The following is a 25,139-nucleotide window of genomic DNA, read 5'->3' on the forward strand; positions in this document are numbered from 1 at the left end:
TGCTATTGAAGCTTATATTTGCTCAAAAAAGTACTTAATTATTTCAATATACCGTCCGAATACACATCCTAGATGTGATATTGGTTTGTTCTTTGAGAAAGTCGATTCAATCCTTCAAAAGCTTACATCTGAAAATACTCAATATATAATCGCTGGGGATTTCAACATTAACTTTCTGTCTTGTAGTTGGGAGGCACAAACTTTTATTTCGCTTCTCGAGGGTTACAGTGCTTGTATTACGGTGCATGAGCCCACTCGAGTTACTTCTAATTCTTCTACTTGCGTAGATAATATTATAACGAATTTAAGGGATTATGTAACTGGGGTGGTTCCTTCTCATCTGTCTGACCACACCTCTCAAAAATTTTCTTTTCATATCTCTGAATCCATACCGAAATCTATAAAGAAACATGTTCGGCTGATTAATGAGGAAACAATGTTGAGATTCCTAGAAATGTTGTCGACTGAGGAGTGGAATGGTCTCACTTTTGAGGAAAATCAGTGTGATGTTGACCGCCTCTGGGATAATTTTTTCGGCAGGTTTAAAACCATTTTTGATTTGGCTTTTCCTTTGATAGCGGTTAGGGTTGCTGGTTCTCACAGAAGATATTTTGACAAATCACCTCAAGTAATTGAAATAAAAAGACGATTGGATTACCTTTATACAGTTTCCCTTTTTCGACCTGAATTTGCGTATCTATACAAGCAGACTAAAAAGCTATATGACGGTATACTCCTAAAGAATAAGAAGGATCATATAAAAAAGCGTATAAATAACTCTAATAACAAAAGCAGAACCGTTTGGCGGATTATTAATGAGATAACTGGCCGTGGAAATGTGAATGCAGGTAATTTAATCAACACAGATAATCCCCATGAATTGTCCAATGCTTTCAATAGACATTTTATTGATATTTCCTCTTCCACGGCAGTACATAATCCTGTTGACACATTGACATCTAATGTTCGCCCTGTCAGTCGAAACCGGAAATCATTTTTCCTTTTTGAAATTACAGCTGATGAGGTTATTCGTACGGTGAATAAAATGAAGAATAAGAGTTCATTCGGATATGATGGTATACCAATGACGGTTCTCAAGAAATCTATTAAATTGTTTGCTGAACCATTGGCCTATATTATTTATACATCTTTCAAAGAAGGAATTTTTCCTAATTCTTTGAAAATTGCTGTAGTTAAACCTCTTTTTAAGAAGGGGAGTATAGAAGAGCTCGGTAATTATCGACCAATCAGTTTGTTGACATCTTTCTCTAAGGTCTTTGAAAAGGTGATTGTTAATAGGCTCCTAAGTTTTTTCAACAAACATCGAATATTCTCTAAGTGTCAACACGGATACCTAAGATCTAAGAGTACTGAGACTGCAATCTATCAGATGATCCGCTCTGTTCTTCGGGCCCTGGAGGGTGGTGATGTTCCTGCCGGTCTTTTCATAGATTTCTCTAAGGCATTTGATTGCGTCGTGCATGAAGATCTACTAAGAAAACTGTTCCTTTATGGGATTAGAGATAAACAGTTGGATTTTATGAGGAGCTATTTGCGCAATCGTCGACAGAGGGTTTCTCTGGTGATCCAGGGTGTAGAGTATGTTTCGTTAGATTCAGAAGTTTTGGTGGGTGTGCCTCAGGGGGGTATTTTCGGTCCATTTCTGTTCTTAATATATATCAATGACCTACCAGAAAATATTTTGGTGGAGGAAGAATCTCTGGCTGTTGAGAGTATTTTGGCTATTGATAGCAGACCTGCAAATGAAGAAATTATTTATCTGGGTGATCTCTTTGCAGATTTCGAAGTTCAATCTGAGGGGGAAGTCGTCATGTTTGTGGACGATACTAATCTACTGGTGGCGGCATCTGGTATTTCAGAGGTTGTTGGGATAGCTGCTAGGGGATTTTATGATATTTCGATTTGGTGTAATTCGAATAGAATTACAATCAACTCGAATAAAACGGAGTGTGTTGTTTTCGGTACCTCTCATTCAAGAGTTCATATTCCTGAAGATATTGTTCTCTCTGGACAAATTGTCAAGATCTCCACCAGTACTAGTTTCCTGGGTGTGATTATCGATCATCAACTTAATTGGTCTGAACATATAAGATCATTGCAGAGTAGATTGAACTCTGTTCTCTACACACTCCGTGTCTTGGCACTGCAGTCTGACTCTGAGTTGCTGAGGACAGTATATTTTTCTAATTTTCATTCGGTCATGTCCTATGGAATTTTGGCATGGGGTAATGGTTCGGATGTTTGGAAAATCTTTTTGGTCCAGAAAAAGGCTATCAGAGCTATGCTTGGTCTAACAGCGAGGACATCTTGTCGAGGACATTTTAAGAGTCAAGGTATACTCACAACTGCTGGGACATACATTTTTAGATGCTTGATTTTTTTGAAAAGCAATTATAATCTATTCAGGGAGTATGAGAACGGCAATAGAACAAGGCGCATTCATCCGTTTCTCTTTCCCAAGTGTTCGCTCACTTTGACACAAAAGAATGTGGAATATATGTGCCTAAAACTATTTGATAAACTTCCGAGGAATTATCAAATTCTCGATGCTAATAAGTTTAAGACTAGAATCAAGAAATTGTTGATAGAATTGGAACCGTACGATGTGAAGGAGTACCTAAATCATAAATTTCAAATCTGAGCGTTTTATATTTGTTCAGTTGCTTCTTATATTGACGTATTTTCTTTTCAATATTGTTTGATTATGGAAATAAATATTATTATTATTATTATTATTATTATTATTATATGGTTAGGCCCTACAAATCTCGAAAAGAGTACTGACAAACGTCAAAGTTTGTTTACATTTCGCAGCGCCCTCAACGGTAATTGGATTCGCGGTGAAAGTACCGGGCATAAATCAACAACAAACTGAGCAATAATCGGAGAAAGCGTTGTTCCTATAGGAGTACCATGTTTTTGTTTATAATAAATACCTTTAAAAGAGAGAATAGTAGTTTCAAAAATGAATTTTATAATGTTGATGAATTCTTTTTTGTTAATCGGATAATTTTCTTTTATTTTGATCCAATTATTGTTTATACATACTTCGGCCAATTCGAATGATATATTTGTGAATAATGAAATAATGTCCTAACTCACTAAAACATAATCTTTAGGTGTAATTCTGTTGTTAATGAGATTTTGGAAATATCATCAGCACAAAAACAAAATCTTCCAATTGTTAACGATCAACTAGATTTCCGCCTGTCACCTGTTTTATCTTCTGTCACTTGATAATGTACTTATTTTTCGACCTTATGTATTTTATTGAGTTTTGATAATGGGATGAAACCCGAAGCATGCATGTCAACCAAATTTTAATTAAAACCTGTGAACTAGTCAAGTTAGTATAAAAACTCAGAAACTAGTTCGGTAATGTTGGCAGGATATTTTCTTTGATAATATGATAATGCGTGTAGAGCATAGATATACTAACCTAACATGGATGAGCCCTCCCATATTCGAGCTATGGAAGAATGTGTTGCCGAGAGAGATAGAGCTAGTAGTGGCAAAAAGCCCGCTAATTCCATTTAAAAAGCATTGAATGAGTATGGAAAGTCTGTCATTTGTTCGGTTTTCATGACAATTCTAGGAGCAAACATGAAAATATTGGGCGCATGCATTGTCTGAATGATTATTTGTTTTTATAGCTGAAAAAATTCATGAATATGAAAATTCAAGGAACTTCGCGGGAAGAAAAATATAAATTCTATTGCGATCGCAGAAATGGTTTATTTAATCAATTCAAATGAATACAGAGTGTTTCAAAATTCAATACAATAAGTTTAGGGGTTTATTCCTTTGGGAATTTTTAGGCAAAAAGTTTATATAAACATAGGACCTCAAACGGGAGCTGTGCGGTTTTAAAAGTTTTCTTTTGGGTTTTATCAGGGAAGTTGAATACTGACGGCACTGATCCTACTTTTAAATTTTTATTGCCATGAACATAAAATAGTCCTCCTCAATGGGAATGAAATTTTTTCTTTTTACCGCCAGTTTGTACAGTTTATTGCTGCACAAGATTTTACCATTATGTATTAGTGTTATTTAAACACTTTTATTTCAAAACACTGGGGAAAATCGCACAAAAAGCACAACAACAGCAAACTAAACACTCGTAAACAACGCTTTTATCGAGCTTTTTGCCACTACTAGCTCCATCTTTCTCTAGGCAACACGTTTCTCTTTCCTTTACCGCTTCCATTGTAAGTTATAATTTCTATGGTGTAGAGCTTTATGTTTCTATGTTGTGTCAGGTTATCAGAGAGTTTGAAGATTACATTCATTCTGAATATTCGAAAATATGCTCGGAGCATGAAGGAATAAGAAGAATTCCGATATGACTAATTCATATCAACCTGTACTAGTATTCTAGCATAGCCCTCATTATTCGAAAAGGCTGTAGACTAGCAACTAGTAGATTATCTATTAATTAAAAAGGTTTCGTTTTCATTCGAATTAAGGTTTGAAAAATTTCCTGAAATTGATGCATTTCATATTGGAAAATACTCTATCTTTTCAAATATCCGGAATGAGAGTCATAGTCAATGTCCCTGATATTCTGACACAACAAAGAAGCATAAAGTTCTATACCTACGCATTATCCTTCTATCAATAAAAATAACCTACCAACTTGTTCGAACTAGGTTGTGAGTTTTTTATATTAGAAGTACAATTGAAAACTCGACGTAAATTATAAATTCTGAATGCAAAAAAAATATGACTGGAATATATTGAAAAAATCTAGGGTTTATATTCAAAAATAAAACTATCTATTATATCACTGAAGTGGTGAACTGAAAAAACTCTAGGACTTCGCCACTGAATTCCGCCTAAGATTGTTACTGCAGAATATTGCATTTGTTGTTCGATATTACTGAAACTTCACGGTAGAGGTACTAATTCAAAGAGCCGAAAAATGTGTTTTCACTTATAACTTGAAAACTGAGGGAGAAAGAAGGATGCCGTTCTGGCCATGGTCCGTCTCTTGAAAATCGGGGTCGAAAACGGGCCCTTCATTTTTCCCTAGCTCTTATGGCGACAGAGCTGCCATTCGGTCCCATCGAATTTCGCTCATCCTCTACATTATGTTTTATACATCTACATGATATGAGTTTTGAGTGAATTATTTTTTCTCAGGAGCTGTTCATAACTTTTCATCTGATGTTCTGATCCTATATTCTAGTTTTAGTAATTTCTCCAAATTTTGAAACGAAATCAGGAAAATTACCATATGCCATCACGCCGTGCAAACTTTCGCTAGTTATCTGTCAGGCGTTGTCTCAAATTCATTTCAAATGAGGTACATACTTATTTCACTCATTGTATTAATCTTTCTGTAAGTTCTGGCATCTTTACTTCTATTCTGAAGAGGGCCCTGGTTGTTCCAATCTTTATGAAAAACGACAATCAAAACATCACGAACTATAGACCAATTTCTCTTCTGAGCGTATTTTCTGAAGTATTCGAAAAAGTCGTGTTCAACCCAAGGATGAAGTATCTTGACAAGTTCGGTATACTTGATAATGCTCAACATGGTTTCAGATCGGGTCGCTCAACAGAGACAGCTGCAGTTTCCTTTGTTGCTTATGTTGTTATGAGGTATGAATGTCTCGACACTGGCTTGCATGTGGCGGCCTTATTTTTCGACCTCTCTTGAGCATTCGATAGTCTTTCTTTTCGATTTATAATAATAATCTCTGATGAAATTCACATGCCTGGGCAACAACAGGCAGAAGAAATTGATTCTGAGAGTGCATCTTGCAACGCAAGTAAGCCTGAACACCAGGACGATAGGGAAGAGCTCCACCGTCAAGTGAACTCTGACATGAGGAGATACTTTGCCGAACTGGAAGGGACAGATCCTCTCAATCGAACAGCACCTCCCCGACTCAATACATCCAAGAAACTGTCACTTATAATTGACATCTTGAATAAGGACGTTTTACCTGAGTACCTACAGAACGGAAGTTCATTGGAATATCTGCATCTAGTTTTTTACTGTGCAGCGCTAACGACGGCTAATACCATAGGGGCAAAAATTCGCCGAAAGAACAACGATGGTCCAAAATTACACAAATTACACGCGCCAGTATGGCAGAAACGTATTCAACACAAAACAGAAAGACTAAGAAGAGACATTGGACGACTGACGGAGTACTTGAACGGGAATCGAGGAATAAATGTTGTGAAAGCTGCCAAAGAGATCATGGATATAGAAACAGGATACACGCAGAACGAGAGACGGAGAATGCTACAGCTCACCATTGCCTCGACACTCTGAAGCAAAAATTAAGTCTGTATGCAGAACGCCTGAGGAGATATAAAAGCAATCATAGCCGGAAAAGAGACAATAATTCATTCGAAAAGTCGGAAGAATCTTTCTACCGGTCACTCACATCATCGGATGGAGAAAATGGAAAGTTACCGCCAAAGGAAGCCATTGAACAATTCTGGACCGAAGAATTATCAACGAAACCTCAGTTCAATGGAGATACCGGATGGATTGAAGATGAACAATCTGAAGCTATAAAATATGAGCCGATGCCGTATGACATGATCACAATTGAAGAAGTAAAATCAGCTATCAGAGGACTACACAACTGGAAAACACCTGGTCGTGATGGATTACAGAACTTCGGGATCAAGAAAATTCGGATCATGCATGACAAATTGACCTCCGCTATAAATGATGTCATTGTAAATCCTGGAAGAATGCCAGTATTACTTACACATGGCACAACATACCTGTTACCTAAAGACCAAAGGAATACAGAAAACCCATCCAAGTACCGACCAATCACATGTCTTCCAACCATGTACAAATTGATCACATCGTGCATTTCAAACCGAATTCACAACCATTGCGAAAGGAATAACATCATCGCCATGCAACAGAAAGGATGCACCAAAGACAGCCGAGGGTGCAAAGAACTACTAATAAATAGATTCAGTTATCTGCAATCAAGCGTTCTCCAAGCGAAGGAATCTTTACGCTGCGTACATAGACTACAACAAAGCATTCGATTCTATACCCCACGAATGGCTCTTGACGATCTTGAAGATAACAATATTGTTAAGTTCCTGAAAAACGCCATGTCAACCTGGTGTACTAGTCTTCAAATGAAAGCAGCAGATTGCTCCATTACAACAGGACCTATTCCAATAAGACGCAGAATTTTTTTAAGACTCGCCCTCTGTGGTTCTGCATGGCCCTGAATCCCTTGTCTCATAGATTGAATTCTACGGACTACGGATTTTCCATCAAGAGCGCAGTAGAACTATGATGAAACTGAATCATCTCCTTTACATGGACGATTTGAAACTCTTCGCATCTTCCAAAAAACAAATGCAACAGATGCTGAAAATGGTGGAAGGATTCGAGGAAGACATCAAAATGAAGTTCGGACTAGAGAAATGTCGACTGCTGAACATAACGAGAGGGAAAATAGAAGATGGTACGTTCAAACTCAAGGAAGGTGCAGAAATTGAAGCATTAAAGAGAGGAGACACATCCAAGTATCTAGGCATAAAACAGGCAAGAAAAATCAATCAGACCCAGATGAAGAAAGAATTAACGGAGGAGTTCACCTGAAGATTGAGAAGGATAATGAGAACTGGCCTTAACAGCAAGAATCTGATAAAAGCGATTAACACCTACGCTTGCTCGGCGCTGAGCTATTCATTCGGTATCATCTCTTGGACAACCACCGATTTAGCAGCTTTACAGAGAAAAATAAGGACGATGCTGACTAAACACATTAAACATCAACTCAAAAGCTCAATAGAACAGACAGAGCTGCCACGACATCTTGGGGTTAGAGGAATTGTTGATTTGCCCAACCGTATGTTCCAGGAAATTGAAGGACTTCGAAAATATTTCCTGAACAAGGCTGCTTCGTCAGAACTCCATCGGGAAGTTTGTGTTGCTGATAGTTCTACACCGTTAAAGCTACAACAGGATCACTTGGACACCGTCGAACACTCGGCAGAAAGTAAAATGCAGAAACTGATTGGCAAACCTTTGCATGGAAGGCACCAGAACGAGGTCAACCATGATTACGTCGACATATCTGCGTCGAACTACTGGTTGACTTCCGGAAGGTTGTTTCCTGAGACAGAGGGCTTCATGCTCGCCATCCAGGATCAGGTGATTCCAACAAGGAACTACATGAAATATATCGCCAAGAATGCCTCAGTGGCGGATGATAGCTGTCGTTATGGCTGTGCGACACATGAAACTATCCAGCACATCACCGGGGGATGTCAGAAGTTCGCGGGCACAGAGTACAATAATAGACATGATGCCGTTGCCAAGATTCTTCACCAAGAATTGGCACTAAAACACCAACTTCTAAGTTCGAAAAAGGTTCCTTATTACAATTACCATCCGGATGCTGCATTGGAAAATGAACATCACATGCTCTACTGGGATCGCACGGTTCTCACAGTCCGGAAAATATCCCACTATAGACCAGACCTCATATTGCTCAATAAGGATGAGGACAGAGCACTATTCATCGGCGTGGCAATTCAAAATAATAACAATCTTCGGGATAGGCACATTGAAAAAATTTCAAAATACATCTAGAGGAACAAACCAGGAGACAGTGGAAGCTGAGCTGAAAGATTTGAAGACCATCCCTATTGTCATTTCATCTGCAGGCCTGATACCGAAGAAACTACTAGAGAACTTGAGGAAACTCCAGTTGGACGAAAATATCTATAGAGTCATGCAGAAGGCGGTACTGCTCGGAACGGAGAGAACTGTACGCAAGTACATGGGGAATGCAGAGGAACACCGTCTGCTCCGACAGGAAGTGCGGGTGGAGCAGGAATCCAGCCTACAGCAGGGAGCCGAGGAGCGACCCGGACCCGACCACCACCACGAGCCCGAAAACCTGGAAAGGGCTCCAACAGAGCTTAATCTTTTTGATATCTGAGATATCTGGGATAAATGAATTTTCCTCTGGATAGGAGCGTGAAAGCCGCAAGGCTAAAGTCATAATAATAAGTAGTTTATTTTCTACAGGATACACTCCCAATTACAGGAAAACAAAAAGAAATTGAGAATACAGTTACTTATTGAAATGTGCACAAAGTAATATAATACAAAACAAATTAACAATCCTCACGAAATTCAGGTGTGGCGCGACAAATAGATCTGCACTATGGCCCGAGGAGAGTCGAAAAAAATGTCACATACATTGGCGAGCGAATTGATTATTCCACAAGCATAATTTATACGAGATAGAGAACTGGCGTTTGTTCTCCCTGTCCCACAGTAAAAGACCATGTCACTCCTAGAACCCAAACGAGGAACTAGAAACGGAAGACATGACAAAAGCTCTGAACAATCGATTTTTCGATTAATAATTTCGCATATGAATAATAGTGCACATATATTCACCCTATCCGTAGTGGATACGTTACCGAACCTAGAGAGCAAAAGATTATTGTCATAGACTATGGGAGGATACACACCGTCCTGCCTCCACATTAAAAACTTAAAAAAAAAAAATTTTCGCTGCACCGACTCAATGCTCTTCCTATGACAGTCATATATGAGTCTCCAAACGATGCTACAGTATTCCAATCGACTTCTTATTAAACAATTAAACAGGGCTATCAAAGTATTTGAGTTCTGAAAGTTTCTAGTGTTTCGAACTATAAATATAATGAATGAGAGTATTAATTGTCTCATATGCGGCACAAATGAACAACCACTGGCCCCTGATCCCCAGATCCCTTATCTCGGTTATTCGAAATAGCATTGTACCATTGGTGCAATAATCGAAATTGACTACCATTCTCTTCCTTGTGTATGTCATAGCATAGCATTTAGATATATTCAAACTCAATCTATTGTCTTCGCACAATGTTGATAGGCTATCATGTGCTGCCTGTAGCTTAGCACAATCAGTAAGACTGAGTATTAGGAGAAAAATTTTTAGTTCGTCCGCGAATAACAATACTGATACATCAAGTCAAAATAAAAAAATCAAAATCAAATAATTTATTGAACAACTCCGAAATATACAGTAAATAACATGATTAAGATAAGTTGTTTGATCTTGCACCTAACTCCTGAAGAGTTGTGCTGTGCACGATTAGAAAATAATATAGACAGTTGTACAAACGAAATAATTTTAATTTTAATCCCCTCCTCTTCCCTCCTTTTTGATTACAACAGGGGCTTTTCAACTGATATATCGAAAACAATTTTTATTCTTAATAATGAATTGCTTCAATCTCCGACTTTTCGAATGAATTATTGTCTCTTTTCCGGCTATGACTGCTTTCATATCTCCTCAGGGATTCTGCATACAGACTTAATTTTTGCTTTAGAGTGTCGAGGCAATGGTGAGCTGTAGCATTCTCCGTCTCTCGTTCCGTGTGTGTCCTGTTTTTAACCATGATCTCTTTGGCAGCTTTCACAACCTTTATTCCTCGATTCCCGTTCAAGTACTCCGTCAGTCGTCCAATGTCTCTTCTAAACCTTTCTGTTTTTTGTTTCTGCCGTGCCGGCGCGTGTAATTTGTGTAATTTTGGACCATCGTTGTTCGTTCGGCGAATTTTTGCCCCTACGGTTTTCGCTGTTGTTAGCGCTGCACAGTAAAAAAACTAGATGCAGATATTCCAATGAACTTCCGTTCTGTAGGTACTCAGGTAAAACGTCCTTATTCAAAATGTCGATTATAAGTGACAGTTTCTTGGATGTATTGAGTCGAGGAGGTGCTATTCGATGAAGAGGATCTGTCCCTTCCAGTTTGGCGAAGTATCTCCTCATGTCAGAGTCAACTTGTCGGTGGAGCTTTTCCCTATCGTCCTGGTGTTCAGGCTCACTTGCGTTGCAGGATAAACTTTCAGTATCAATGTCTTCTGGGTGTTGTTGCCCAGGCATGTGAATTTCATCAGAGGTGTTGGTGTTATTCTCTATTGCTAGCGGACGCTGAAGTTCTCGTTTAATTGCGTCGATTTGGGCCGTTGGTATTAGTTCATTTCTCAGAATTACGCGGTACTGGTCTGCCACTCGTTGTTCAGTGACATTGAGATTTGGGTAGGCGTTGCAGAATTCCTCATGGAGCCTTTTCCTATAGTTGTTCGTGTTCTGCCCTAGTCCCGTGATGGAGTTATATATGCGCACAATAGTTTCATTCACGGACGCTGTCCTCATCATTCGCTTTCTAACTAACCCTGCTTGGGTGAGCACTGGCTGAATATCCCGCGCAGCACCTTCAGCGGTTCGAGTCGGCAATTGAATTGGACTCGTTGGTTGCTGTTGTTGCTTTGGAGCTGTAGCTTCTTTTGCAGCAGGAGCCAGCTTCCTCAACATCCTGCCACCGACGTCCCGCATGCTGTCATATCCAGCGCTGGCTCCAGACATGCCCTGACGATCCCCAGGCAGTGACTTGTTTCCGAGGCTTCTCGTTATCACATTATTATTACTTTAGCCTTGCGGCTTTCACAATCCTCTCCAGAGGAAAATTCACTTATCCCAGATATCAAAAGGATTAAGCTCTGTTGGAGCCCTTTCCAGGTTTTCGGGTTCGTGGTGGTGGTCGGGTCCGGGTCGCTCCTCGCCTCCCTGCTGTAGGTTGGATTCCTGCTCCACCCGAACTTCCTATCGGAGCAGACGGTGTTCCTCTGAATTTCCAATGTACTTCCGTACAGTTCTCGCCGTTCCGAGTAGTACCGCCTTCTGCATGACTCTATAGATATTTTCGTCCAACTGAAGTTTCCTCAAGTTCTCTAGTAATTTCTTCGGTATCAGGCCTGTAGATGAAATGACAATAGGGATGGTGTCGATATCTTTCAGCTTCGAGATCTCTCGATTTTGAAATTTTTTCAGTTTGCCTATCTAGAAGATTGTTATTATTTGGAATTGCCACGTCGATGAATAGTGATCTGTCCTCATCCTTATTGAGCAATATGAGGTCTGGTCTATTGTGCGTTATTTTCCGGTCTGTGAGAACCGTGCGATCCCAGTAGAGCTTGTGATGTTCATCTTCCAACACAGCATCCGGATGGTAATTGTAATAAGGAACCTTTTTCGAACTTAGAAGTTGGTGTTTTAGTGCCAATTTTTGGTGAAGAATCTTGGCAACGGCATCATGTCTATTTTTGTACTCCGTGCCCGCGAACTTCTGACATCCCCCGGTAATGTGCTGGATGGTTTCATGTGTCGCACAGCCATAACGACAGCTCTCGTCCGCCACTGAGGCATCCTTGGCAATATATTTCATGTAAATGAATATTATTAATTATTATTTTCAATATTACTATGAAAATTCGAGAATGACGCAAAATTGCTTCTCCGTTTTCAGTAGTCTCTGAAAAATTTCCTCCTTCAAGAATTTACCGCCTACAAAAAATTGCCGCCGTAGCTACATCTAGTCCATTTGGAAATCCGCCACTGCTAATTATATATGTTGAAAAAACAATTATACGAAACGTGGTAAATATTTTTTGTACTCCTAAAACCAATGTGTACTCATGAATCATTTGTGTACTCATGCAACTAATGTTAAGCTGAACTGCAATGGAAAAAATCAGTTCCAATTTTGTGAATGATCTGAATGGTAAATTTCAAACATATTTCAGTAACAGAAAATCGTAGGTTGAAATTAAATCGCTTTCGGTGCAAAACAACTCATGACGCATACCATGGCTTCGAGCTGTCGCATTCTTTGTCGTGTATATCTTACTAACTAACGAACAGATGCAAAAATGATACACAGGATACCGGCAGAACTTTTTGTCTACCTATCCAAAGCCTTCGGTTGCGTCGATCATAGGCGCCTGCTTATGAAACTCGAGAGATTTGTAATTAGAGGATTACCACTTAAGCTCTTCGAGAGCTACTTTACTTGAGTAACAGAAGACAGGTTGTTGTGGTGGACTCTCAGGACGAGCGATGTATCTCGTTCGAGGCTTCTGTTCTAGATTGTATTTTCCCGGGTACAATTCTGGAGCCAATACTGTTTGTTGTCTATATAGATGATTTGCCCACAGAAATTCGGAATGAGGAGCTTGTGGTTGATGTACCTGAAGATCTGGATACTTTTTTGTTTGCCGATGATACAAATGTCATATTAACTGGTAAGAATGTTGAGTCCCTCTCAGTCAACATCAAAGACACGATGGTAAGAATTCAAAATTAGTGCATGGATAACAAGTTGAATCTCAACGCAGGCAAAACAAGCATAATGATCTTTTCCAGCAATAGATCTAATGTGATGTACCCTGAAAGTATCACAATTATGGATGAGGAGGTTCCGGTCAGTGATAACACCAAACTTCTAGGCATGATTATTGCTCGTACATTGGGCTGGAGGTTGCACTGTGGTGGCTTGATCGTTAGACTAAATTCTGTAATTTATACATTGAAAGCCATGAGAGATCAAGTAGATGTAAATACCTCAAAAATTCTTCAAATTTTCGTTCCAATATAAATATTAAGAATGTTGATATCGGTTGAAGGAACAATAAAAAGCTAGATCTCTATGGCGACGTTTCGGTGGTTTTTTTCTCACCTTCCTCAGGCTACAATTAATGAAAAAACAATTTCAAACACAACAACGATATTACAATAATACAAAAAATACAAAAGGATCAAGTTGACAGTCAATCATCAATCAAAAAAATATACACAAATAAAAGTTGACCACAATGTATCAAACTGTATTGACTTAGGAATGAACAGAATGGAGAGACTCACCCGAGAGATCAAAGCTCTATTCCAAAAATGGAAAACGTTTCTAATCTAGTCATTAGTATGAATGGATAATTAAGGTTATCTTCAACATCGACAACAATCAACGTGATAAGATGTGCAAGCATATTGGCAAAGTCATAAACTGAATCCTGCGGTGGTAATGCATAAAAATTTCTTATTCTCATTTGCATCTTTTTATCAAATTAATATACATATATGTTATTCAGGGACATGGTATCAGTAATTAAATTTACATTATTTTCGGTGTTCTTTATGGAAATCATTTCTTTGGTCAGTCTTTTTTCTAGATTGTCTTCTCTGTGAAGGATTTTTGGATTTTCAAAATCGAAATTATGGCCGGTATTCTTACAGTGTTCTGATAGTCCTGTGGTGGTAAGGCCTTTCTTACAATCATTTTGGTGCTGTCGGATTCTATTCTTTAATAGTTGTTTGGTCTGGCCTACATAACTACCTTCACAATCACCGCAATTTAGTTGATATACAAGATTAGTTTGGAGTATACCGGGAACTGTGTCTTTCACCTTCGAGAAATAATTCCTGATCGTCTTCTTGTAATATTCCACAATTCTAACATTAGTATTAGTCAAAATTCTAACGATTTGTTTGGTCAGTGTAGGTACGAATGGAAGTTTGAAAGTTCGTATCTGTGATTGTTCACAGATACTCAACAAAATTCACCAAATTGTTGAACGACAGAAGAGAAATTAATGTGAAAACAGACCCATCATGGTTGGTAGATTGCACCAATGTAGACATACCCGAGGATGTTAAAAGTTTTTTATCTTTAGGTCCTAAATTTGCCTTACCTTTTACAAAAGTTGATTTTCCGTTAACAGATATTTTAACAGATTCTGAATATATCATTGGTAATCAACAACATTTGGATATGATTCGCCACCTAAGATTAATTCGTATCATTCGCCGCCGGAATAAGAATTGTGCAGTTTTTTTTTTTCGCCGCCGTGCAGTTTATAGTGCCGTCAAGAACCAGACATTCATCCGTTACCGAGTTCAAAGGTAAGATAGCCTTCTGTATTTTATTTGGGAACCTCAGTTCCAACCCGTTGTCTAACCTTACCCTTTTCCCCTTCACTGCGTTGGGGGAAGTTTCTGGCCGGAGTCTAACTCCGTCAGAGGCGGAAACTAACGTGGTCACCCGGTGTACACCCTTTATCCGGTTTCCTTTCTCCGCGTTGGGGGAAATCTCTGGATTAAACCCGCGTGGTCACCCAGCTTGTACCCTTTCTCTATCGGTGCTGTAAGTTTCTTACAGTTCCGTAGTTTGGAACTGAGCCCCAATCACCTTGCCCACTCAGGGTTCTTTGGTTCTGGCTGGCGACCGAGTCTATAACATCCGCGATACGTTTGAGATCGGATCCCCCCTTTTTCTTTCTTTCCGTCCGTTTCATTCCGCGAATCCACCATTTTGTGTACTTGTATATGATTGATAGTGTTGTAAAGTACTTTTATCTATTGTATTACGATTTTCACTCGACCGAAACTATAATAATTGTGCCGATTGTATTTCTTATCACGAGACAACGAATGAAATTGTGAAATCCGATTCTGAATTTCATTGGTTATCGCTAACACCCCAGATAACACCGAACCTTGTCTTCGGCTTGGGGCTACCAGGGTAGGTTTGCTATTTTCCCTTTAAGGAATAGCTGGGGCTCGAGATACTGGAGAAAAAGGCGTTACATTATATTATTATTATTTAAAACTTACTGAATTTATTTTTATTTATTTTTTCTAAATTTAATCAATCTGTGTTCATGATCACTGTGTGAATGAATATATTTTTTGTTTCTTAGATCTTAGTGGATCCTTGTAATTAGGTTTTCCTGTTAGGATTCCTGTTTATTGCAAATAAATAAATAAAAAATGAAAAAAACGCTATGTTCGTATTGTAGTTTGTCGTCACCTTGTCCCAAAATACCTTCTAGTTTTTTCAAACAATATACACATAGATTCAAAAGTTTTGCATCATCCTAAATCTCGAAAAATAATTTTTTCTCAAAAATTATTGGAGTATGTACTAATCAATGGATTAATTTCAAGTGAAAAAATGCACCAATAGTTTTTGTACAAACTTTATTTCCCATTATTCACCTTTATTTAAGTAAAAGATGTAATGAGGTTGTGTTTTTTCATGTAAAAACTAGCTGATCGGGCGAACTTTGTTTCGCCTTAGAGATACATAAAGTTGTAGTAAGCATTGGTATTTTTTTAAGCGGGAGATAGATTTGGTGCAATTAAAGTACAAATACAAAATGTACAACAAATTCAATTACATTAAAATAGGTATATACATTTTTATTTGCATTAAAAGAATTCTCCTTATTTGAGAGGTAGGTACCGAATTGTTGTAGATATTATAAACTTTCGTTTTGAGAATTTTACAATTCCTTCATTATAGTACCTTGTGATGAACGATATTTTTAGTTTGTTTTCCGGGTCCTAGAATGAATAGGGCAGAAGGTGGCGAGTCGGCAAGACTCGTGAATACGCAACATACAACACGCCATGAGAAAAACAATGATTTTCTAGATTTAAGCCACACACACCCAAGGACTGGCCTTGCTATTTTCTGATTGTCATAGCAAACGCAATACGAATAGAAAATTGAATTCTCTTAAACTCAAATGGCATATCTGTTAGGATCATCGGAATCCTGGGAATAAGAACTTCCTCACCTTTATACTTTGCTTTGAGAATCAGCCTTTGCTGAATACTTTTCAAGTGTTTTTGATGCCCCACTTAACACACCTGAATCTGATGATGATTCTGATAGTTTATTCGTTACTCTTGGCAGAATTGCCGAGTTTGGTGTTTTACGAGCATCTAAAAAGTTATCGAACTAGCGCACCGCTGGCCCTGATGAAGTACCAAGCTTCGTAGTCAAGGACTGCATTGGTGTCTTCTCTGTGCCGTTGACTCATATTTGTAATATATTCGCAGCATCGGGCGTCTATCCCACAATCTGGAAGCGTTCAAAAATTATACCTGTTTTCAAAAAGGGTGACAAGTCATTGATTGCAAACTACAGACCAATTTCAATCCTGTCTTATTTCTCGAAGATCTATGAGATAATCCTTTATAGTTGCATATTTCCCTCTGTCAAGCAAAAAATGCGTTTGATAGGATAGACCATAATATTTTAATGAACAAATTAAGATCTGAATTTGGTTTTGGTTCGAAAGTAAGCGGGTTGGTTGGATCATATTTGAAAAATAGAATGTGTTATGTTGTTGTTGAGGGTTGTTGCTCTTTCTTTTTTACCCCAAGGATCCAACCTTGGACCTTTGTTGTTTTTATTATTCGTTGATGATTTGATTGATAATATGGATGTAATAGTATTGTTATTTGCTGACGATCTGAAGTTGCTTCTTAAAATAGTAGACGCTGCTGATTGTGCAAGGCTTCAGGCAGCGCTCGATCGGCAGTCAGTGTGGTGCATCGATAACAGATTACATTTGAACATATCGCAATGTTACGCTATGTCATACACAAGGAAAAAAATTTTACATTATATTAGTCCAAGAGCCAGAGCCGAAAAAAGTCTCTGAATTTCTTAAGCCTGGTTTTTTCTCAGGTGATTACAATCATAATATACAATTAAATGCTGCGGTCAGTCAAGTGGATGTTAGAACATGTACCTCTGGTGCGCGGTCAAACATGTCGTGATTACCGACATAATAAAATCAATTTCTTAAGGCTGAAACTTTATAAACTTTTCTATTTTGGTATCTAAATGAAAATTATGATAGTCAACGTCCAATCGGGACACAGCTGGTCAGTCAGCATTAATGCGCGTAGATAGAAGTTGGGACTAGGAATCATCAAAGGATGATTAATGTCCGTAGAATGTGTCCGTGAACTTAGCACCCACTTTTTCGAAAATGAAGAAAATTTTTTTTGCATTCGTTAGTAACTCGTTAGTAACTATTTGTAACACCAAAATTTTCGTTTGTACCTTAAAGATACTGGTAGAAAAACACCGCATTCCGCTGGGTGCTAACTTCACGGGCATCCACTGTTCGATTTTTCGCGAGAAATAAAATACACTTGGGAAGTCCATAGTTAGTAACTATTTGTAACACAAAAATTATCGTTTGTAACCTAACCTATGATGGGAAAATGACACCCCCAAAATTCGAAGTTAGCACCCACATTTTCGAAAATGAAGATAATTTTTTTTGCATTCGTTTGTAAATCGTTAGTAACTATTTGTAACACAAAAATTTTCGTTTGTAACCTAACCTATGATTAGAGAATGACAACCCCAAAATGCGAAGTTAGCACTCACTTTTCGAAAATCACGAAAATTTTGCGAAAAATAAAGTACAGTTGGAAAGTTCATCGTTAGTAACGACTCGTAACACACAATTTTTGTTTGTAACCTCACCTATAACGGGAAAATGACACCCTCAAAATGCGAAGTTAGCACCCACATTTTCAAAAATGAAGATAATTTTTTTTGCATTCGTTTGTAACTCGTTAGTAACTATTTGTAACACGAAAATTTTCGTTTGTAACCTGACCCATGATGACAAACTGACACCCCCAAAATGCGAAGTTAGCACCCACATTTTTGAAAATGAAGATAAGTTTTTTTGCATTCGTTTGTAACTCGTTAGTAACTATTTGTGACACGAAAATTTACGTTTGTAACCTAACCTATGATGAAAAAATGACACCCCCAAAATGCGAAGTTAGCACCCACATTTTTGAAAATGAAGATAATTTTTTTTGCATTCGTTTGTAACTCGTTAGTAACTATTTGTAACACGAAAATTTTAGTTTGTAACCTAACCCATGATGAAAAAATTACACCCCCAAAAAGCGAAGTTAGCACACACTTTTTCGAAAATAAAGACAATCTTTTTGCTTTCTTTCGTAGCTCGTTAGTAACTATTTGTAACACGAAAATTTTCATTTGTACCTCAAAGATAATACCAGAAAAACACCGCATTCCACTGGGTGCTTACTTACTTATTAGAATATAGTTGGAAGTGCATCGTTAGTAACTATTTGTAACAAGGTTTGTAACCTAACATATATTGGTAAAATGACACCCTCAAAATGCGAAGTTAGTAAATACACATTTTTAGGAAAATCTCCATTTGCTCTTTGTTTTCAATAGATAAACGTCGTTAGTAACTTTTTTTATTTGTACAATTTCGTTTGTAACCTCACCCATGATGAGAAATTGACACACCCCAATATTCGAAGTTAGCGCCCACTCTTTCAAAAATGAAGATGATTTTTTTTACATTCGTTAGTAACTATTTATAACAAAAAAATTTTCGTATTATAACTCAAAGATAGTGCTAAAAAAACAAAGCATTCCGCTGGGAGCGTGTTTGTAAAACATAATTTTTTATTTGTAACCTTATATGCAATAAACAAAATAGCACCAATAAAATGAAAAGTTAGCACATACACATTTAGGAAAATACTGAATTACTTTATTGCTTTCGATAATACTTCATCTGTTAATATTCGTGAAACAAATTTTAAAGTAATGTATGGTAAACTTTTTAGGGTTTTCACTCCCAATCAATTAAAATTGAAATCAACAACAATTGCAGGAGCAAATCGTTGATTTCAATTTTAATTGATTTTGTTTCAGAGATTGGGAGTGAAAACCCTAAAAAGTTTATGAAGATATGCAGAATCCTCCCAGAATAAATTTCAATCGATAATGTATGGTAACTTTCGGGTATAATAATTGCATTCATAGGTTATATCACACATTCAATTCCTCAAAACTTTCAGAATTTCTCAATAAATATATATGTAGTTACAGAGGAAGTACTCATCTTACGGAAGCAATACACTAATTCAGAATTCTCCAAAATGTGTATATGCTAATTTTGCACTTCAGGGGTGTTGTCAATTGAAGAGTAGGTTACTAATGAAAAATTATGTGTGTCGAACATTTAGTAACAGGGTACTAACGAGTTACAAACGAATGCAAAAAAAATTAATAGTTACCTACGATGAACTTTTCAACCGTACTTTATTTTTCGTGAAAAATCGAACAGTGGATGGCCTTGAAGTTAGCACCCAGCGAAATGCAGTGTTTTTCTACCAGTATCTTTGAGTTACAAACGGAAATTTTTTTGTTACAAATAGTTATTAACGAAATACGAACGAATGCAAAACGAATTTTCTTAATTTTCGAAAAAGTGGGTTTTAACTTCGCTTTTGGGAGTTGTCATTTTCCCATCATAGGTTAAGTTACAAACAAAAATTTTTGTGTTACAAATAGTTACTAAAGAGTTACAAACGAATGCAAAAAAAATTATCTTCATTTTCAAAAATGTGGGTGCTAACTTCGCATTTTGGGGGTGTCATTTTTTCATCATAGGTTAGGTTACAAACTAAAATTTTCGTGTTACAAATAGTTACTAACGAGTTACAAACGAATGCAAAAAAAATTATCTTCATTTTCGAAAATGTGGGTGCTAACTTCGCATTTTGGGGGTGTCATTTTCCCATCATAGGTTAGGTTACAAACGAAAATTTTTGTGTTACAAATAGTTACTAACGATGGACTTCCCAAGTGTATTTTATTTTTCGCGAAAAATCGAACAGTGGATGCCCGTGAAGTTAGCACCCAGCGGAATGCGGTGTTTTTCTACCAGTATCTTTAAGGTACAAACGAAAACTTTGGTGTTACAAATAGTTACTAACGAGTTACTAACGAATGCAAAAAAAATTTTCTTCATTTTCGAAAAAGTGGGTGCTAACTTCACGGACACCCGTAGAATGCATCAAAAATTGTGAAATTCTGTTTGCAATGCTCTTCCTGGACTGCATGTTCTAATTGGAAGTGATTTTAACCCAGCTTTTTAGGAGAAAGGTAAAAAAAACCTCTGCAGATAATGAAGCCGAGGGAAGATTTTCAAAAAACATTCGCTGACCTTGGACTTGCAGATGAAAGCAACCAGAATAATATGTTAAATAGGGTTCAAGGATTTGTTTTCCATTTGTATGTCTTGTTTTATTTTCGAAGACGTATAAATGTCTTAGTATCACAAACGATCGTTTTAAAATTGAAATAATCAATGTAGATGGGTCGAGTATGCCACCATGCCAGTCAGAATTGATGCAGCAGTTCTTAAGAGCGAGATTCATTACAAATATTTGGCGTAATGCTCACCGTCAAATTCCAACGGAGCTATCTCCTACTGACTACGGCTGGAAATTGGTGGATGAGAAATATGAGTGTGATTGGTTCAAAGGGCCTTTACAAGAAAATACAGGTATAGAAATATCTTTATCTGAATTAAACAATCACAAATTTATTTATTTTTTACATTCTGCAACACCTGAGCTTGACGTGTCAGATCACGATACTGAGAATAATGATATGAAAGATTCAGATGATGAATTATCTGATGATTATTTATAGCTTGTTATCCCTAATGAATTAAATGAATATTAGTTAAAAATGTTTGAAAATCAAGGAGTTCTTACCTGTGCGTATACCTGCGTTAGTTGAGTACACTGTTGATTTCGAACGAATTTTATTTCTGAGATTTTAAGGCACAAATGCGACATGGAAGTACCTTATTAAAATAAATGTGTTACTTTGAATGATTATGATGTAATATCTATAGAGAGCGAAAAAAATTTAATTTTTTATCCACTGACTGACGGGCGTTGTTCTACGGAATGGCTGACTGACCATTTTATTCATTAATAATATTGTCAGTAGTAGTTACAAAAAATTTTCACGCTTGATAAACGAATTGCACCCTTCTAAACGACGCTACGCCTCGCGCTACGCACATTAAGGCTGACTGACCAGCTGTGTCCCGATTGGACGTTGACTGACTATCATAATTTTGATTTACATACCAAAAAACAAAAGTTATTAAAGTTTCAGACTTAAGAAATTGATTTTATTATGTCGGTGATCACGACATGTTTGATCGCGCACCAGAGGCACATGTTCTAACATCCACTTGACTGACCGCAGCATTTTATTGTATATTATGATTGTAATCACCTGAGAAAAAACCAGGCTTAAGAAATTCAGAGACTTTTTTTGGCTCTGGCTCTCCGTCTATATGATTATAAAGTCCATGGCACTGTGCTGTCACGTATAACGCAGATTACAGATCTTGGTATATTGTGTGATAGTAGTTGTACTCTTGTTCCTCACATCGATCAGCTGAGATCTGCTGCTAATAAAACACTTGAATTCATAATTCGTAATGGTAGATTCTTTGAAAATTCAAGCACGCTGATATCACTTTTTAACAGCCTGATAAGGAGTAGATTGGAATATTGTAATATCGTTTGGAGACCAATATAAGAATATCACAAACAAAGAATTGAGTCTGTACATAGAAAATTCTATAAATATCTGATCTGGAGGCAAGATGGAGCTCATCCACCGATAGGTAACGATCATAATCTTCTTCTTTATAGGTTTGGTGCTGAATCCTTAATTGATAGAGTGAATATAAATGCCTTACTGTTTCTTTATAAACTAGTTAATAACAAATTAGATTGCTTAGAAATCTTACAATATTTGCCATTTCTAGTGCCCCGTCTGGGTTCCAGGAGGGGTAATCTATTCTATTGTGGTGTTGGGAGAACAAACTCTATTTTGAAATTCATTCGGGGAGGATTCTGCATTTCTAAATAAACTTTTTAGGGTTTTCACTTCCAATCTCTGAAACAAAATCATTAAAAATTAAATAAACGATTTGCTCCTGCGTAAATTCTTGCACTAATTTGTGAGGAGCAAATTAACTAGAAAAAATTGTTGCCTGACATTAATGTCAAACAAAAGCCACAATTCAGAAGATTTTCGAAAATAGATTTTTCGTCTGATGAAGGAGTCTTATATAGACTCCGAAACGTTACATAAAATTATAATTTCAACATTATTTATTTTCAGTTCATTGTCAGGCAACAATTTTTTCTAGTTAATTTGCTCCTGACAAATTAGTGCAAGAATTTACGCAGGAGCAAATCGTTTATTTCATTTTTAATTGATTTTGTTTCAGAGATTGGAAGTGAAAACCCTAAAAAGTTTATTTAGAACTCTAGTTTAGAATCTCCAGTGAATTTTGCTTGTTCGCTATTACTCGATTGCCAGTAGATGCGATATTAATCATCCTTACTATTGTTCTGCTGGCTCTCATGAGTGGATGTTGGACTGGTGTATATTGTTTTGAATGTTTTTTTTCTTTGAATATTGTACATCAAATTCATTCAAATTGTTTAGTTTGTGACACCCTGTGCGCGGTTTGTACATTGCATGTGAACGCCTTTATATTATAAACATGTGTAATATGACTTCTGTGCGGAAGATAACGCATATTGAATTAATTGCGCTGTACGACATCGAATGTAACACATTAGATTAAGCCAAGAGATTGTAATTACGAATATATATTTTAAAACCAAGAAATTTTCAATTATCTGTATATCCAACGGCGCAAACAGTTTTTGGTGACCCCGACGTGATTTGAAATCAGTGGAAAAACATCGAAATTCAAGAATAACGACAGATTTTCTGGAGGATCCACCTTGGGAAATCGCGAGCCACATTGCTGCAATTCATCGTTTCCGAAGCAGAGGGAAGTGCATTGTTTATTCCTTTGTAATTTTTCCTTCACATGATTCAGTTTGCGTAATTCATTACATTCTATTTTTCAACTAACAACTAACTCAAATTATTGACCGATTTAATTCAAATACTATATCATTTCAGGTGAAGTTGACCTCTGAAAGCTGCATAACAGTTATTTGAAAATCCAGTAACGGTTAATCTCGATTAATAACCATTTGAAGTCGCTTCGTTGCTGCGGAACCGTTTTCGTTATCAGCCCAGCTGCGTTATCAGGAATAACCGTAACGTATTCATTGTTTTGATTATTTGATTCCGTTGTTTTTTTGTTCCATCATTATTTGAGTGAAACGTTTTCTGCGTCGACAAGATGAGTGATTTAAAGGACTTAATAAAACAAAGAGGCAGTTTAAGAGCACGTATAACACTTTTTGAAAAATATTTAACGCCTTTAATGAATCGCAAGGATTTATCAAATTTGATTTTAAATGAGGTCAATATCAGATTGAATAAAATGCGTGAATTGTCGTGTGGTTTTGAAGATATTCAATCAAAAATAGAACTGTTGGATGAAGATATATCTAAACAAATGGAAGAGCGTGAAATCACTGAGAATATTTGTTTTAAGTTAATGGCTCAAGCTCAATCACTATTAGATTCTTTTCAAAATAATGCTATCGATGAATCTTCGTCTAACATAAGTAATAAGTCGAATAATTACAATAGTCTTAAATTACCACCTTTGAAAATTCCACCCTTTAATGGTGATCAAAACAAATGGATATCATTTAGAGATACATTTACGTCATTAATTCACGATAATAACAGTATTGACAATGTCAGTAAATTCCATTATCTCTTATCCTTCTTAGAAGGTTCAGCATCGTCTATACTCAGTTCTATTACAGTATCACATGATAATTATGCTGTTGCTTGGGATTTACTGAGCCAACGTTATAACAATAAACGTCTTCTTATTAATGAACACTTAAGGTGTCTCTTTGCTATTGAACCACTACAGCGAGAAACTGACAGTGGATTGCGGTATATTATGGATTCATTAAATAAAAATTTGAGTGCTTTAAAGTCTTTGGGAGAACCTACTGATCAGTGGGATACTATAATCATTTATTTTGCATCTTCAAGGTTAGACACCGTAACCTCGAGAAAATGGGAGGAGTTTAGGAGTGATATAGACTCAGTTACTTTAGAAGAATTTTATTCATTTCTTCGTCAGAGATCTGTTGTCTTAGAAACTATGAATGCTTGTAAATCTGTTAAGAACAATGAGAAACGTCATAGCTTACCAAAAATAAATAACAAATCCTTCATTGCGTCCTCACATGATCTTTCACCTTCTAAAGGGTGTCTTATATGTAAACTAGAACATAAAATTCATGAGTGCTCTAAATTTAAATCATTGCCTATAGAAGAGCGAATCGCTAAAATCTCTTCATTAAAACTGTGCACTAACTGTCTTCGAGGCGGCCACCAATCCTATCAATGTAAGTTGGGCGGTTGTAGAATATGCCATCGAAGACATAATACATTGTTACATAAGCAATTACCTTTACAACAATCAATACAACAAATAAAAAATGAACAATCTGCAGTTAATACTAATAACAATAGTTTAAATACAAGTGAAAATTCGAATTTTTCAAATCCTGCAGTCGAGTCCACGGTAGCAAGCTCATCTGGCACTTCTATTGCTATGTCTGCTGTCTCCACCAATCAAGCTCTTCTTTCCACGGCGTTGGTCAGGGTGACAAACAAGGA

The 25,139-nt window shown here is 37.0% G+C and overlaps 1 protein-coding gene across 1 annotated transcript in view; it reads right to left on the bottom strand.

The window, feature by feature from the left end:
- Nucleotides 1-25,139, bottom strand: part of LOC123314419 (rho-related BTB domain-containing protein 2) — a 226,144-nt gene that overhangs the window by 135,588 nt on the left and 65,417 nt on the right. The gene's annotated exons all lie outside the window — the stretch shown is intronic.

This window comes from Coccinella septempunctata, chromosome 5 (assembly GCF_907165205.1).
Source record: "Coccinella septempunctata chromosome 5, icCocSept1.1, whole genome shotgun sequence".
Lineage (NCBI taxonomy): Eukaryota > Metazoa > Arthropoda > Insecta > Coleoptera > Coccinellidae > Coccinella > Coccinella septempunctata.